The sequence below is a fragment of the Martes martes genome, assembly GCF_963455335.1.
Source record: "Martes martes genome assembly, chromosome: 4".
NCBI classification, from domain to species: Eukaryota; Metazoa; Chordata; class Mammalia; order Carnivora; family Mustelidae; genus Martes; species Martes martes.
In genome coordinates this window covers 96,650,146-96,668,297 of record NC_137891.1, presented here as the reverse complement: position 1 = coordinate 96,668,297, position 18,152 = coordinate 96,650,146, and positions in this window count along the sequence as shown.

Here is an 18,152-nt window from a genome sequence, read left to right as displayed (position 1 = left end):
TGGAGGAAGGCTTTGCGATGATCCAGTCTATAATTTTTTTTTAAGATTTTATTTATTTATTGGACAGAGAGATCACAAGTAGGCAGAGAGGCAGGCAGAGAGAGGGGGCAAAGCAGGCTCCCCGCTGAGCAGAGAGCCCGATGCGGGGCTCGATCCCAGGACCCTGAGATCATGACCTGAGCTGAAGGCAGAGGCTTTAACCCACTGAGCCACCCAGGCACCCCTCCAGTCTATAATTTTTAAGCCCTGGAGGGGCTTAAGGGGTTTCTGGACCTTTTGAGAATCTAAGACTACATCCCCGGAAAAATGGATATACTGACAGACAGAATGTGGTTGATGGCTTCCCAAGATCCAAAGACCTTGAAGCTATCCATGATTCATGTACTCGAGCTGAAGAATGCCTGATCTTGCCCTGCCCGCGCGTTTTACAAGTGACTAATGTATCCCTCATCTCCTAGTCCAGTGCTGTGGTGCTACCCTGCTGTAGGCAGACAGAAGCACCTGAAAAATCCTTTGATGTACAAAAGACCTGGAGACAGTGTGGATGTTTACATATGTTAAGTTTCCACCGTTTAAGCCAATTAATGATCATTTCAACAAACACTGGGTATATCTGTTTTCCTGTAAGAGCCTCACTGTCAGCCATGCTGCCTTGTCTTCCCAGTGAGGGTCCCTCGTGCCTGGCGTGGAGTCTCTGTGCCCAGAGTGTCCCTCCCTCCCACGGATAGTCCCTCAGGTCTCTTTGGCTCCAGACCATGTCACCGCCCTTCCTACCCTCTTGGATGTGGCCTCTTCTGGAGAATGTTCTACCAGTCTTTGGGTCATTTTCTGGGTTATTTCTACTGCTGTGGGGGTGATCTAGGTATGTCTGTGGGCCAAAGAGCCTAGGATCCTTCTGCTCCGCCATCTTCCCGGAAGGAGCAATGCTGCCTTGTCAATTAATTTATAAAGTGCTCTTCTGATGCTTGGTCCTCCCAACAGAACTTCAAATGTCTTGAAATGCTGGCTTCAAAATAGTATCTGTTCTCAAGATCATGAGTCCAAAGTAGGTAATGAGCACAGTTCCACGGGAGTCATTTTAATTTCATTGCTGTAAAACCCAGCTGCTAGGGTACCAATGGCCAGTTCATTGGTAAAAACAGAGGAGGAGAAAGGAGACCGCAGTGGTTCTCAAACTTTCCTGTAACCTGGGAGCCCTTCCAAAATAAGGGCTCCTGAGGACTGGGCCTAGGGCCGGCTGATGCAGGTGGGCGGAGGCTCACATTTTGAGAAACAGCGCCTCACAGTCCTTACCTTGTTCTTTCGCAAGAACTTGGTCTTCGCCTCTGACCTGCAGAGATGTCTCAGACTCTTGAAGCCGGTTTGCCAGAACGTCAATGATAGACAACTGAATGGGAAAAGCACTATGGTAGCACACAGGGCTCTTGGTGGGCAGGAAAAAGTTCCTAGAAAGGAGCAAATGTCTTTTCTCCTCTTTCCAAAGCATTCTTTCCCTGGAGTTCTCCCTGTGTTTGCATTATGTCTCAGCTGGCTTGTTCTAGTCTTCAGCTGTGGTCAGAGACCGCCGCACCGGAAATCCCCAAGAACGCAGTGCTGTTTCAGGGAGACTGACAGACAGCCGTGTGAAGTGCTCTCTGTGAGGGCTTGGGGCTGATGGAAGGAGCTCCCAGGGCACAGCACTCTGCTAAACATTCCCCAACAACTTGTAGGGAAGACCCAGGAAAAGGCAAATAGAGAAAGGACCGTCTTGCGAAAATACTGCATTCCCTTAAGTGTTCCCTCCTACCCTCAAAATCTCCATAAGCAAAAGAGAAAAAGGAACATCAAGCTTTGAAAAGAGGCAGACAAGTCCTTCTGGGACACCTGTGAGTGGCTTACTGCCTTGGAGGGGTATAAAAGCAGCTTCTTGTCTTCTCGTAGTGTGACTGTGCTGCCATTAGATTGGCAAGCACAGGGTGTAGTGTGGCTCTCCTTAGCGACTGGGAAGTGGAAATGGGAAATTCCTGGGAATTTGTAACAAGACTGGCCTTATCCCTAGGGAGTCAGCCACCTACTTAATTTGACAGGAGTCCAACGGACTAACTCCACATGGTAGATACTCGGGTCCCTTCAGAAATGAAGGATTTAGGGGCATGTCAGGGGCTCAGTCAATTAGACATCTGCCTTTAGCTCAGATCATGATCTCAGGGTCCTGAGATCAAAAGCCACGTTGGCAGGGAAGGGGGTGTTCCCTGCTCAGTAGGGAGTCTGCTTCTCCCTCTCTCTCTGCCCCTCCCTCCACTCATGCTCTCTCTCAAACAAACAAAATCTTAAGAAAACAAAAAGGTTTTATTTTGCTAGCTGCTGGAAGTGCTGACAGTAACAGCCCAAGGCTACCCACCACTTCTAGGAATTGCCTGAACTGAAAGAAATTAACTTGACCAAGGTCACCTCTCCTTCAAGGGGCAGTTCATGTCCACAGACTGGTGTGCAGTACAAAGAACTGGCCCTGGGGTTCCTGGGTGGCTCAGTTGGTTAGGCATCTGCCTTCAGCTCAGGTCATGATGTCAGGGTCCTGGGATCGAGCCCCATATCCTGCTGTCAGCTCAGCGGGGAGCCTGCTTCTCCCTCTCCCTCTGCTCCTCACCCTCCACACCCCCATCCCTGCTCCTGCTCATGCTCGCTCACTCTCTCTCTCTCTCTCAAATAAATTTTTTAAAAACCTGGCCTCCTGTCCCAAATCAAGAGAACTCTTAAGGGTCATGCCCTGCTTCAAAACCCCTGTAGGGTTGGCTGAGCCGTCTGTTGGGACAACTTCCTCCATTTTTCCTCCCCTCTGTCCCTTCGTATGGATGCCAAGGGTACACCCCTGGTAAGCCTCTTGATTCCCAGTGTCCATCTCACACTCTCCTCTGTTCCTTTGGGTCATGATTAAGTCCTCTCAAGGAGGGCAGGCACATTTTCTGGTGCCAGGGTATCTTCCATGTTATTTCATTCAATCAACACAACTACTAAATGAAGCAGTGAATCTTTCTTGCCCCACAAGGTAATGAAGGCTGCCTGAAGCCCGATAAGTTGCCTGCGGTCCTGCAGCAGAACAGGGCTGCGAGCCGGTGGCACAGCTGGGATTCAAACCTTCACCTGTTTGGACTTCAAATCCACTCTCCTTCCACAGGCCACACGACAGCCAAAACAGCAATGATGCATCTGAGGAGTTAAGAGCATTGGGTTATTGTCCATCAAACACCTAAGTATGAATCCACTAGTTAGCTATCCTGCTTCTGAGACTCCCAAAAGGAACAGGATACCAAAGGCATGAGGGTTTCGGTGAAGACAAAGGAGAAAGATGATTTGCCTACACACACGAAGTCAACGGCTGCAGCTAGCAGAAAGCTCAGATACCCTGGATTCTGGCCCTGACCTATTACTGATCAGGAGAATGAGGCCCAGCAAGGCCAGGTGACTTGCCTAAGTTGACGTGTCTCATTAATGGCAGAGCCCAGACCGCCTTCTCAGCCTGCACTAACTGCTCCTCCCTGAGCTGACCTGGACCCAAGAATTCCTAGCCTGGCCCCAGCGGCTCCTTCTGGCGCTCCTTCCTCCTCTCACCTGCTTCTCTACAATGTCTGGGCTTTGATCTTGTTCACCTGGGCTGCCCCATACCACCAGCTTTGTCCTCTGCCCATTGTCCTCTGGCTGCCTGCCACACTTATTGCCACAAAAGTCCTGTCCTTGTGTCCCTGGACCGGTTTGACAGCTGAGGTGAGGCGACGAGTGGGGAAGCTGGGAGAGCTTCTGTTCCAAGGTGGTGCCTCCCTCTGTCTATCATCAGCTCTGGAAAACTCTTATGCATTGGGCATGCCTTCCTTGCTCCTCAGGTGTGGACAACAGGCTGCGGAAGCCGCGAGCATATCTCTCCCCTATACTTGTGAGTGTGACCCGCCCATGGAGGGGGGGACAGCTGAATGCTGAGAGAGAGGGAGACCCTCTTCCTCCAGTCCTCCTTCCTCACCTGAACTCCAGACACAAAGCTCTCCCAGGAAAGGCCCCTGGCATTCCCAAAAGACTTGCTCATCTCCCTTCTGTGCAGTACCCACTCTTCCGCTCCCCCGGGGCACCAAACCCCAAGCAAAGCCTTCCAGGACCCATGGGGCCTCAGAGCAGACACGGTGTCCTCAGGGTCGTAGGGCAGTTTAGAGCAGTGACCACAGCATACAGGCCCCTTCTTCAGCCCTAGCGTGTTTTCCTTCCCCTGCGTCTTGGTGAGTCAGCACCATGGGGACACACACAAGGCTCCTATTCAGGGCTCATTTTCCTTCTGCTCTCACTCAGATCTTGGCATCTCCCTCTCTCTCTTTCTCTCTATGTGGGCCTTATTCTTGCCATGGGAACGCTCTGCTCCCTGCCCTGTACCACTGCACAGTGCCCGGGCTGCTCCCCCAGCTGCACACGCCCACATTCCTTGTCCTCACCTTCTGCGAGTTGGGCAGTCCCAGCTGGATACAAACGTAAAGGCCGTAAAGGCCGTAGAACAAAACAAATGTCAAACTGTTAAATCTTCCATCGCATATTTTCCATGGGTGTTTGTTGCTGCTGGCTCTGTGCAGGCCCTGAGCTATGTTACCTACACACACACACACACACACACACACACGCACACACACACACACACACAGTGCCTGTCGGCCATCTAGTCACCATGTGTTTATTAAGAACCGACACGAGTCGGTTTGACACGATCACGCCTCATGCTAAGGGCCGGAATTTACACTCTGTACGGAAAACAAGTCTCGCACATGTGACGGCCGGCGCTGGGAAGGACCCAGCAGGTGCCCCCAAGTGGGTAATAAGTTCAGCAGAGCAGGGAAATCGGTGGGCCTAGAAGCACCGTATTTCACCACGCAGAAGGGAGAAGGATGCGGGTTTGTGATGATAGCGGAGTGTGCACACTGTACGCAGCACGTTGCACACGGCGATGCAAAAGCTAGTTCAGACAAGAGCATTGTCATTCCCTGTGTGGCTTTGGGCAAGTCCCTGAACCTCTGCTAGCCTCCTGGTCCACGTCAATAAAATGAACCGCAGCACGCGCTGAGGACTTCGCGAGAATTCGCTGTAATGACGCCGGCAAGCGCCCGGCCCCCCGGTGAGTACCCTGCGGAGGCCTCGCGGCAGGTACGGGTAGAGTCGGCGAGTCTCTGGGGGGGTTCCCCGGCCGGGCGGCTCCCGGCCGCCGGCAGCCCAGCCCTCGGTCGGAAAGCTGAGTCTCTGGCGCCCCCTGGCGGTTGAGTCGTTGTGCTGCTCCGGGCCGGGGCGGGGTGTGCGGTCAGGAAGGGACCCGCTGCAGAGCGGCGGGGGCCAGCAGGGGTGCGTCCCTCTGGGGGCCTGCGCTCAGCCGCCTCCCGGCTGGGGAAGGTCTCACCACGCGCCGCAGACCCCGCGTGCCACACGGGTGGCAGCCCGAACTAGTGACAGGGGACAGAAGAACGGAAGCCGCCTCCGCGGGCCGGTTGAGAGCCTTAAAAGCCAGTCCAAGACGGCACCCTCCGTAGGGCACACGTAAGCCCTCAGCACCCCATAGCTGGTAGCGTTCTGTAGCTTCGCGAACACTGGCCTGTAATACTATTTTAAAAAGGGGGTGCCTGGGTGGCTCAGTGGATTAAAGCTTCTGCCTTTGGCTCAGGTCATGATCCCAGGGTCCTGGGATGGAGCCCCACATCGGGCTCTCTGCTCAGCAGGGAGCCTGCTCCCCCCCCCCCCCCCCGTCGGCCTCTCTGCCTGCTTGTGATCTCTGTCTGTCAAATAAATAAGTAAAATCTTTAAAACAAAAACAAAAACAAAAAAACAGGAAGACGCGGCTGTGGCAGAACAGTGAATTCCCCAGGGAGTCAGTGGTGGTCACACAGAGGCAGTGACACATGCACGGGTCTTAAAGGAGGGGGAGATGCTCTCAAGAGAAGAAGGGGATGATGGACATCCCAAGGAAGAAGAACAATGTTTGGAATGGACTGTTACCCGTGGGCATGGTGAGAAGCCTGGGGTGGAAGTGTGGATCTGCAGAAGAATAGAAGAGGAAAGGGCAGGGTCTGCCCAAGGAAGGAATTTGCCTCAGCCTGAACTGAGGCACCAGGAGCAGAAAGTTATATCATGAAGCTAATGAAGTTTCAGCTTCCCAACCCTGAGGAGCCCAGGGAATGTGCTCACATGGTCATATGTCTTCACAAAATTTGCACAAGGAAGATAACTGCAATCAGTTAAGACTGCTGTCTCTCTGGGCATCTGGGTGGCTAAGTTGCTTAAGTGCCCACCTTGGGCTCTGGTCATAATCCTTGGGTCCTGGGATGGAGCCCCACATCAGCCTCCCTGCTCAGCTGTGAGTCTTTCTTCCTCTCCGTCTGCCCTGCCCCCTGCTTGTGCACTGTCTTGTTCTCTCTCCCTGTCTCTGTCAAATAAATAAATAAAATCTTAAAAAAAAAAAAAAAGATTGCTGTCTCTCTCCATTCTGACTTCTCCTACATCGTATTTTTCCCCATGTTGGGTGACCTTGGAATAGTGGCCACAAACATTTTTCGAATTCAGTGAAAGGGGACTATTTTTTTAAAAGATTTTATTTATTTATTTGACAGAGAGATCACAAGTAGGCAGAGAGGCAGGCAAAGAGAGAGGGGGAAGCAGGCTCCCCGCTGAACAGAGAGCCCGATGCGGGGCTCAATCCCAGGACCCCAAGATCATGACCCAAGCCGAAGGCAGAGGCTTAACCCACTGAGCCACCCAGGTGCCCCGAAAGGGGACTATTTTTGAGTGAAATATATTTATGTGGTTTGCAGTCACTTCCATGTATAGTTTTTGCTAGCTATCCTGGTGTAAGAATGGCTTCCAGGAACACTCCCATTCCTCATCACACTACCTCACTTTGCATGATGTGAAGAAGTAGCACTGAAGGTCGTACGACTGATCTACAAAAAACCCACAGCAAATAGCAAATGGGGAAAAACTGAGAGGTTTTCCGCTAAGGTCAGGAACACAGCAGGGATGTCCACTATCACCACTGCTATTCAACATAGTAGTAGAAGTCCTAGCCTCAACAATCAGACAACAAAAAGAAATAAAAGGCATCTGAATCAGCAAAGAAGTAAAACTTTCACTCTTTGCAGGTGATATGACACTTAATGTGGAAAACCCAAAAGACTCCACTCCAAATCTGCTACAACTCATACAGGAATTCAGTAAAGTATCAGGATAGAAAATCAATGCACAGAAATCAGTTGCATTTCTACAACAACAGCAAGACAGAAGAAAGAGAAAATAAGGAGTCAATCCCATTTACAATTGCACCCAAAACCGTAAGATACCTAGGAATAAACCTAACCAAAGAGGCAAACAATCTGTACTCAGAAAACTATTATAAAGTACTCATGAAAGAAATTGAGGAAGACACAAGGGATGGATTTCTCAGCAGAAACCTTGCAGACTTAAAAAGAGTGGGATGATATAGTCAAAATACTAAAAGAACAAAACGGCCAACCAAGAGTACTTTAGCCAGAAAAGCTGTCATTCGGAGACAAAAGAGATAAGACTTTCCTAAACAGACAAAAGCTGAGGGAATTTATTATGACTAGATTGGCCTTACAAGAAACAATAAAGGGAGCTTTTTAAGCTGAAATGAAAGAATGTTAATTAGTAACACAAAAAACATGAAAGTATAAAACTGACTGGTAAAACTAAGTATATAGTCAAGTTCAAAATCCTCTGTTGTAATGGTGGCATATAAATCAATTAACTCTAGTATAAAGGTTAAAAGACATAGTATTAAAAATAACAATAGGGGTGCCTGGGTGGCTCAGTGGGTTAAGCCTCTGTCTTCAGCTCAGGTCATGATCTCAGGGTCTTGGGATCAAGCCCTGCATTGGGCTCTCTGCTCAGCGGGGAGCCTGCTTCCTCCTCTCCCTCTGCCTGCTTCTCTGCCTACTTGTGATCTCTGTCTGTCAAATAAATAAATCTTTAAAAAAAATTAATAACTATAACTACATTAATTTTTAAATGGATACATAGAAAGATGTAAATTGTGACATTGAAAACATAAAATGAGGGGGGAATAAAAGAGTAGAATTTTTCTGGGGCACCTGGGTGGCTCAGTTGGTCAAGCATCCAAGATCAGGTCATGATCAGGTCATGATTTCAGAGTCGTGAGACTGAGCCCTGTGTCGGGCTCTGCGTCAGTGTGGAGTCTGCTTTGGATTCTGTCTCTGCCCCTCCCCCTGTCCCACCCGATGTGCTCTCTCTCTCAAATAAATAAATGAATTTTCTTTAAAGGAGAATTTTTCTATGTGAACAAAGTGAAGTTATCAGTTTAAAACAGACTGTTATATGTTTTATGTAAGGCTCACAGTAATAAAGCAAAACCTATAGTAGATACATAAAAGATAAAGCGCATACCACTGTAATTATCAAATCACAAAGGAAGACATCAAGAGAGGATGAAATAAAGGCCAGAAACAATGAACAAGATGGCAATAATAAGTCCCTACCTATTGATAATTACTCTAAGTTACTCTAAATCAATTTAATTAATTAATTGATTGATTAAAATTACTTTAAATGTAAATTGTAAATGGACTAAATACTCGAATCAAAAGACAGAGAGGATGGAGGTAAAACAACAACAGCAACAACAAAAACCCAAGACCCAACTATGTGCTGCCTTCAGGAGATTTATTTCAGCTTTAAGGACATACATTGGCAGCAAGTAAAAGGACAGACTAAGATATTCTATGCAAATGGAAACAGAGGTCAGGGATGACTATGCTTTTATCAGAAAAAAATGGACTTTAAGTGAAAAGCTGTAACAAGAGACAAAGAAGGTCATTATATAATGATAAAGGTATCAATTCATCAAGAGGATATAACAATTATATATGAACCCAACATCGAAGTATCTTAAATATATTGGGACACAAGGGAGGCTCAGTCAGCTAAGTGTCTGCCTTCAGCTCAGGTCATGATCCCAGGGTCCTGGGATTGAGCCCCATATCAGCCTCCCTGATCAGCGAGGAGTCTGCTTCTCTTTCTGTCTTTGCCCTGCCCCCACTCATGCGAGTGCTCACTCTCCCCTCTCTCTCTCTCCCTCTCTCTCTCTCCCTCTCTCTCTCTCCCTCTCTCTCTCAAATAAATTTCTTTTAAGATTTTATTTATTTATTTGACAGAGAGAGATCACAAGTAGGCAGTGAGGCAGGCAGAGGGAGAGGGGGAAGCAGGCTCCCCGCTGAGCAGAGAGCCGGGCTCGATCCCAGGACCCTGAGATCATGACCTGAGCCAAAGGCAGAGGCTTAACCCACTGAGCCACCCAGGCGCCCCTGAAATAATTTTTTTTAAAAAAGAAGTGTCTAAATATATTAAGCAAATATCAACAGATCTGAAAGCAGAAATAGACAGCAATGCAATATTGGAAGATGAATTCAGTGCCCCACTTATGATAGTGAATGGATCATCCAGACAGAAAATTGATCAGGAAATGTAGGATTTGAAGTACAATTTAGACCAAACGGATCTAACAGATACATACATAGCATCCCATCCAACAGCAGCAGAATGCCCATTCTTCTCAAGTACACACAGAACACTGTCCAGGATAAATCATATGTTAGATCACAGAACAAGTCTTAACAAATTTAAGGTTGAATCTTACCAAGGATCTTTGCAGACCACAGTGGTACAGAGCAAGAAGAAAACTGGAAAATTCACAGATATGTGGAAATTAAACAACAGTCTCCTGATCAATCAACAGATCAAAGAAGAAATCAAAAGGGAAATCAAAAAACATTATGAGACAAAAGAAAATTGAAATGCAACATACTGATATAGTATTCAGCAAAAGCAGTTTGCAGAGCAAAGTTTATCATAATAATTGCCTACATTAAGAAAAAAAAGAAAGATCTCAAATAAACAACCTAACTTTATACCTGAAGGAACTAGAAGAAGAAGAAAAAGAGAAAACTAAGCTCAAGGTTAGCAGAAATAAATGAAATACACACTACAAACACAACAGAAGAGGTCAGCAAAACTAAGAGCTATTGTTTTGGTTTGTTGTTGTTTTTTTTAAGATAAACAAAGTTGACCAATCTTTAGCTAGCCTAATGGAAAAAGAAAAAGACTCAAATAAATAAAATTAGAAATAAAAGAGGAGACATTACAGGGGATACCACAGAAACACAAGTGATCAGAAGAGATAATTGTGAACAATTACATACCAGGAAATTGGATAGCCTATAAACAATGGATAAATGCTTAGAAACACACATCCCACCAAGACTGAATCATGAAGAAACAGAAAATCTGAATAGATCTGTAACTAATAAGGAGGTTGAATCAGCAATCAAAAATCTCCCAACAGGGGTGCCTGGGTGGCTCAGTGGGTTAAAGTCTCTGCCTTCCATTCAGGTCCTGGGATCAAGACCTATGTGGGGCTCTCTGCTTAGCGGGGATCCTGCTTCCTCTCTCTCTTTGCCTGCCTCTCTGCCTACTTGCGATCTCCGTCTGTCAAATAAATAAAATCTTTAAAAAACAAAAAAAATCTCCCAACAAAAATAAGCCAAGGACAAGACAGCTTCACTACTGAATTCAACCACTTAAGGAATAATGCCAGTCCTTCTCAACTCTTCAAAAAAAAACTGATGAGGAAGAAACACCTTCCAAATTCATTTTACAAGGTTACTATTATCCTGATACCAAAGCCAGGCAAGGACACTACCAAAAAAAAAAAAAAAAAAATTTAAGAAAAGGAAATATGGGCCAATATTCCTGATGAATATAGATGCAAAAATCCTCAACAAAATATCAGCAATCTGAATTCAACAGCACAATAAAAGGATCATATATGGGGCACCTGGGCAGTTCAGTCTGTTAAGTGTCTGCCTTCCAATGAGGTGATGATCCCAGGGTCCTGGGTTTGAGCTGGGCAGCAGTTTCCCTGCTCAGTGGGAGTCTGCTTGTGCTCAGTGTCTCTCTCAAATAAATAAATAAAACCTTAAAAAAAAAAAAAAAGAAAAGAAAAGGATAATATACCATGGCCAAGTAGAGTTTATCCCTGGGTTGCAAGGATGATTCAAAAGGTGTCAATCAATCTCATGATTACAGGGGGGTTATGGGGAGGAAAACCACAGAGGTAAAATGTCTTGTTCATCACATCATATCCAGGGTACATATCATCAACATGACTTATCACTGCTGATGTTGACTTTGATAAGCTGACTGAGGTCTGTGGGCTTCTGCACTGTTAAGTTACTCCCTGTTGTCCACTCTCCTCTTTTCTGTTCTGTACTCTTGTAAGGAAGTCACAACCTGGAGCCCACACTTAAGAAGCAGCTACATAAATTATTTGGACTTCAGCATGGGAGATTCGTCTCCCCCCTCCACCTTGTATTTATTTTCTCATTTATTCATGTCAGTACAGATTTATGCATATTTATTTATACTTTGGGTTATAATCCAAAACTATTCTGTGGCTCCCGTTGTCCAGCTTTGGCCACTGGGATCACCCTCAGCTGACTCCTGTGTTCCTCGTAATATTTTTTTAAGATTTTATTTATTTATTTGAGGGGAGGAGAGAGCACACAAGCAGGGGAGGGGCAGAGGGAGAGGGACAAGCAGACACCCCGCTGAGCAGGGAGCCCCAGGAGCAGGAAGCGGGTGGTGGGACCCTGGAATGATGACCCCAGCTGAAGGCAGACGCTTAGCTGACTGAGCCACCCAGGCGCCCCTCCTTGTAATTTTTCATATGGATGGCTATAACGTTCATAAATAAAAGGACTCTGGGATCCTTGATAAGTTTCAGCGTAAAGGCGATCTGAAACCAAAAAGTTAGAACTGGAGCTCTAAGGGACCCCTACTTGAACCCAAACACCACGTGTGGGCGTGGTTCTGCAGGAAGGGGCAGACAGCGAAGGAGCAAAGGAAGCCGCACACCCACACGCAGGGGGACAAGCACTTCTCCGTGCCACGCGCTAGGTCCTGGAGTTTTCTCCTGGTCCCCACGCAGATGCATCTCACCCTGCCATGCCTTTGCAGGAAAGGCCACTGGGGGGCGCGCGGCCCACAGAGTGAGTTACTCACCAGCGAGTGCGGAACGGACAGAAGTCTTGGCTCGTTCCGCACTTTCCTCCGCGGAGCCCGGCCCGGCCTGGCCTTGACGATCTTACTGTCTGCAGGCTCAGCCGGCTCGCCTTCCCGGGCCACATCCGGCGTGCCGGTGTGGCGGCCGGGGACAGGAGCGCTCCCGCGGCAGTGGCGGGGCGCGCGAGAGGCCGCCGCGTTCTGCAGTCCTCGGAAGGGCGCCCCGGGGCCTTCCACCGGCCGGTCTCTGCTGAAAGCCGCCGGACAGCTCCCGGGGCCGGCCCCGCTCCCGTCTTTTCGTCTCCGGCCGGCTGGCTGGGCCCGCCGACCCTTCCTTCTGCGGGCGCACGGCAGAGATAACCGGCTGCAGCTGGAGACCCGGCTAATTGATACAATAAGTTCTATAATTGCCTCGAAAATAAGGTAATGATTTGGCTGAGGGAATGCTTTGATATTATCGGCCAAGAAAGACCTCTCCAAATGAAAGTTCAGGGGGGCTGGAGGCCTCCAATTCGGAGTGTGAAGCTGGGACAGCCTACTCTCCCACCCTACCACCACCCCTGCACCCCATGTCCCCTGGGCCTTGAGTCACACTCCAGGCTTTCCAGGCTTTTCAAGAAGGGATGGAAGCACCCTTTTCCTAGACTACAGAATAATATTCGCACATATGCCATTGGTTATGTATGGAGAAGGGGTGAGTTCTGGGAATGATTTCTCCAGCCCTAGAGATGCTATAGAAACGGAGATGGGGCCGGGGGGGGGGGAACGGGGGGAGGCAGACTGGGATTCTGAGAACCCTGATTTGGCTCAAGCCTGATGAGGTTTCTTATACAGTGAGGATTGCTGATTTGGGCCTTTCAGGCAGGAAGGGGTACCAGAGGGAGGAGAACCTTGGTTTTGTCTTCTCCGAGAATCTATACACACACACACACACACACACACACTCTCTCTCTCTCTCTCTCTCTCTCTCTCTCAGTGCACTGTGGGTGTCCCTGCCTGGCAGAGGCCCCAGCACAAAGAGGATTAGAGAGATGAGCTAATCTGGTTTGTATGCCAGACATGGCCCCAGAAAGGGACCTTGTCTACCCTGATGTTTAAGGAGGTGAAGGAGTGAGGAGTCCTCCTTTTGGGGCCTGCTGGCTGACAGTATCAAAGCCTCCTTCCCACTGGGGTCCGGAGGATGTGGAGTCCTGGCTCTAGAAGCAAATCTTAGGGAAGAGAAAGCAGAGGCCTTGGAGAATCGGGTGGGCTGTGCTACAAGAAACCAGAGAGATAAAGACAGAAATTGGCCCCCACAGAGGGAACTAGGTGTCCGTCCTCCTTGTTTTGCCAGTGAGGAAACTGAGGCCAGGAGTGCAAAAGTGACCTTTAGAGGATGGAAATTGTGCATGGCTGAGTGGAGGGGGAAACTCCAGTTTTCTAATTTCTTTCAGTCCAGTGCACACACTCCTCACTGTCTCAGGGCCTGCCGAGGCAAGTGTGGGACAGAGAGCAGGAGAAAGGAGCAGAGACAAAGTAAAACAAAGAGACACGGGGTTGGGGGAGCAGGAATAGAGAGGGAACACAGTCCGGTACACAGAGAGAGCAAAAAAAGACATGGAGAGTGAAAGAAAGATGAGAGAGAGACAGTCAATATAGATTCATAAAGAGAGGAAAAGATGAAGAGAGGTTCAGACAGAGGACGAAAGGCCAGCAGACACAGACACACAGAGAGACAAAGGAAGACAGAGAAACGAACACAAAAGATAGGAATGGACACAGCATGATAGTAATATGAGCCAGACAGAGACAGACCTAGAGAGACAGAGAGGACATGGAGAGAGCAAGAGCCAGAGCGAACTGAGGGAGGCAGAGTGGGAGGGAGGCAGATCAAATGGGCTCTGCAGATTTGTGACCACTGGAAGCAAATCTCACTTCCAGAACGTTCTAGGGCTCAGAACAGGTGGTGGGGAGAGAAAGAGAGTTCAATGTTTAGACTATTTGATACAGGCAGATTGGGAGAGGGTGGCTGGGGGCAAAGTGGGAACCTCTCTCCCTTGGGGTTAGGCTGGTCAGTGACCACCCAGAATCCCAGCAGCACACCCACTGGCCTCACACAGAACCTGGGCCACCCGCCCAGGATGGCTGTGAGCCCGCCTACCGCCTGGCTCCAGTCTGATTACAGTCCAAGTGCTGAAAGGCTCCAGACCCCCTTGCCCCGCCCCCATGGTTCCGCCTCCCGGAGCCTCCCGGAGCCTCCCGAAGCCTCCCCTCTTCGTTCCCTTCTCCCTTAGCTATTTTCCTTTCTCCCAAGCCCCTTGGGGGAAGAATCTACTCTCCTGTTTGGCCACTGGCTGGGAGGAAGAGGGTCCCTGTCTTTGCCTCTGGCCCACTGAGCCCCCTTCCCTGATTTGGGTTGGATCCTCCTTCCCTCCAAAGCCCTCTTGGCCTGGCCTCTTGGAGACATGCTCCGTGCCTCGCCTGGGAGCTCATAAATACCAAGGAGGGGCCAGTCAGGCTGTGTACAAAGTGTAGATTCCCTGCTCTACTCCCCTTAAAAGCCCCCGAGTTCTTCCCAAGCTCTTTCCTCTTCCCTAGACACCTACATGGGATGGCCAGGGAGGGAGAAATGGGGTGGGGGCATGAGGGGCCAGTGTGAACCTGGCCCCATTTCAAGGAAGACTTGCCTCCGTCTGCAAAGAAACCTCAGGAAAGGCGTCTCAGGGCCCCTTGTGCAAGCAGCAGGCTCAGGAATTCCTTGACTCCCATCCAAACCTCCCCCCAGCCCCTTCTCGGCCTTTCTCTCTGCTCATTACCATCCACACCACCTCCCACCCACCAGGAAAGAGAGAAGGTCATCACCAAAGGGGCCCAGGGAAGGGGGGAGTGGCCTCCTGGGGGGGGGTCAACCCAGGTAGAATAAGAGCTGTTTACCCACACCACCTGAGCTCCCCTTAGCTCATCTCCACTCCCATCTAAGGGCCAGTAAAAACTCGAAATCATTCAGCCCCACACAGCTGAGATGAGAGCGAAAGTAGTCCCCATGGAGGAGCAGAGTATGAGGTTAGACATCCCTGGTGAGGGGAGACCTTTCTCCGTTGGGCAGCTACTTGTGAGAAGGCAGGGGGCTATGGTGCCACCTTGAGGAAGAAGGGAGAACTTGGCTCTGCGGGCTGGGTGGAAGGTGCGCACCTGGAGGCCCCCGGGGAATCCAGAGGCCTGGAGGGGGCAGGGGCGGGGGGCTGGGGGGATCGGGGGTCTGGAATTCTTCCTCCTGTCTCTGCTGACGTTGCCCACTAAATCTACAATATATAGCCCTGAACAGCAGGGTCCAGTGTGCTGCCCCTCAGGGGGCTTTATTGTATTTGCCTGAAAACATGCGGGGAGTAAGACCCTGTCTCTCCTTCTGTGTCATTTAGGATGCTCTGGCCAGTGCGAGGCATACAGCGGGTGCTCAGTAAGTGCCAACCTGACTCCATGCAGCGCCCTCCAGACCAGAACTTGACTCCCAAATCAGTGATTCCCCGCCTCCCCCAATTAGGGTGGGGTTGGGGTAGGGGGTGGGAGGGAGGGAGGGAGGGGCAGGTCAGGCCCTAGCCTGAGTCTCTGGCCTTGACCCTCTGGCTTGAAGTCCAGCAGCGGGCCCTCGCGTGAGCTGCTGAGCTCTCCAGTGGTGTCTAGGACCTTGAGACTGGAAGTTTGTTTTGAGATCTGAAGTCCAAAGTGGCAGATCCCAGAAAACTTCTTCTTTGGCTCTGTATTTGTTCTCTAGTTAAGTGGTTGAGTGCAGCTCTTGCACTCAGCTGGCTCCTGCAGCCTGGGGTTCCTCCTGGGGAACTGGGGGCTCAGATGGGAGGGGAAGAAGAAGAGGAAGGAGCAGAGCCGCATTTGGCTTGTCCACTCTAGAGCAGAGGTAGCCTGTAAGCCCAGGGGAGAAAGTCTTGTCCCCTCACCCACTGTCCTTGCTCTTGGAGCTGCTGATGTTTCTGGGGGCCCCTTCACTCAGCAACATGCTTCAATAGCTGAGCATCTATGTTGTGCCAAGACACGGTCCCACTTGACTGTGAAGATAGCTGAAGCCAAAGAAGGGGCCTCAGAAGTGAGTCTGGGGCCCACGTGGGTGAGTCCATGCACGGTTAGGGCCGATGTGATCATCTCCAGCCCACCCCACAACCTCGGGCCCATATGTAGAAATAAACACAGGGCCAGAGTCACACCCAAGCCTAAACACACAGGGGAGTCTGGGAGAGGCTGCCAGAGCCTGCGGACCTTGTAGACCGCTGCCCAGCATCAGGGTGGGGCTGGGCTGGGAGAGGTGAATCAGTGGTTCAAGGAAAGGGTCCCAGCCAGGAATGAGCCTGGGCCCACTCCTCTCTCACCTGCCCCTCTCAAGGACCCTCAGCAGAGAGTCTGACAGGAGGGCCAAATGGAGCCTCCCAACTGAGAGGAAGGAGAGGAGGGGAGGGAAGTGTCAGCTGGTTGGCAGGAGGGAGGTGTATGGCTGCAGGCTGGCCCTGCTTGGTCTTTGTATTCAATCCTCTCCCATTCTTATGCAACTCCAGTCCACCCCCTATCCCCCACCCTTTTGGATGTAGACCACCCTGGCTACCTAGCTGAACTCCTCTCCAACCCTGGTCCTTGGCTCCAGCTGGCTGACCCCCTGGCTAGTTTTTGCACATCAGCCCACACCCACCCAGGTCTCTAGGTAGGCTGTTCCCTGTGGTGGGAATACTCTTCACCAAGAATCTGCCTGGCTTATTCCCGGCCTTGCCTCATGAGCCTACCTTGATCATCCTAGTTACAACTCCGTTTTCCCCACTGTACTTACCCATTCTGACATACTAGATGTTACTTATGATGTCTACTGTGTGTTGTCCATCTTCCCTCCATAGAACGTAAGCTCCATGAGGGCAGAAATTACTTTGTTTTGCTCTGTTCACTGATGTGTCCTTGGTGCCTAGCACAGTCTGGAACGTGGTAAGGAGTAAATAAATATTTGTTTAGTTAATGAATACACTGCCTCCTGCCACAGAACGTGAGGTTAAGGGAGTGAGAGGTGGGAGAGGGGATAAAGGTCCTTCTGAGCCCTTCTCCCCTATATCTGCCTCTGGATGTCTGCAGCATCTCTGAAGCCAGCTGAGCCCTGTCCACTCACACTCTGGCGTCTCTAACATCCCCATTTGGACAACCCCACCCCCCCACCCCCACCCCCAACCAAGAACTGGCAGTGAGTTTGGTGTGGAGGAGGGTGGGCAGTTTCCAGAGCATTGTTTACACCGAGGCTTTAGAGTTTAGATAAATCAGGGGGAGAGGCACGAAAGACACCTGGGAATGAGGGGCTAGGCAGGAGAAACTGAGGCTGGAGAAGTGGTCAGGGTCATTCCCCAGGCAAACTCTCCAAGTTGTAAGGCCAGGGTTTAAAATTTTTTTTTTTTTTTTTTTTTACATCTTGGTGAGGGCCACTCTGACCCCAAATGTCCTACCAGCCTGCCTGATGAGTGCGGAGAGAGAAGAGTGGTGTCACTTTCAGCAGTTGGGGCTTTACTACGCCCCGGGAGGGTGTGCACGGGGTAGGTGGCGGAGGGGGTGAGGGGGAGGTGGGGAGGAGGAAGAATGGTAAGGCGAAGAGGAGAAATGGCTCCGGGGCTTCCACTCTCTCAGCAGGACCCCCACCCTGGCCTCTGGTTCGGGAAAGCCGCCCAGCTGTTTCTGATTCTTCCATACTTGCAGCCCCGCCCGAGGGGGTTGGGGGGGTTGGGGGGTTGGGGGGGAGGGGACCGAGGCGCCGGGGGAGCCGGGAGAGACTAAGCCCTGCCGAGGCCGGACGGTAAAGGGCGGGGAGTCCCTGCCCGGTCCGCAGGTGTGCCCCCTCTGCTTCCGTCTTCGATTCGTCCACAGGGCCGAGGGAAGCATCGGGGCCGGGCAGGCGGGTGAGAGCCACGTCTAAACATTGTTTAGGGGAAGGGGTTGCCGTGGGCAGTGGGTCGGAGGAACGAGGAGCAGCAAGCCCTAGATGAGAGAAGCCCCTACCTGAAGCCGGCTGCCTAAGGCGCCCCAGTTGGCAGCGTTCAAAGGGAGTTAGATCCTCT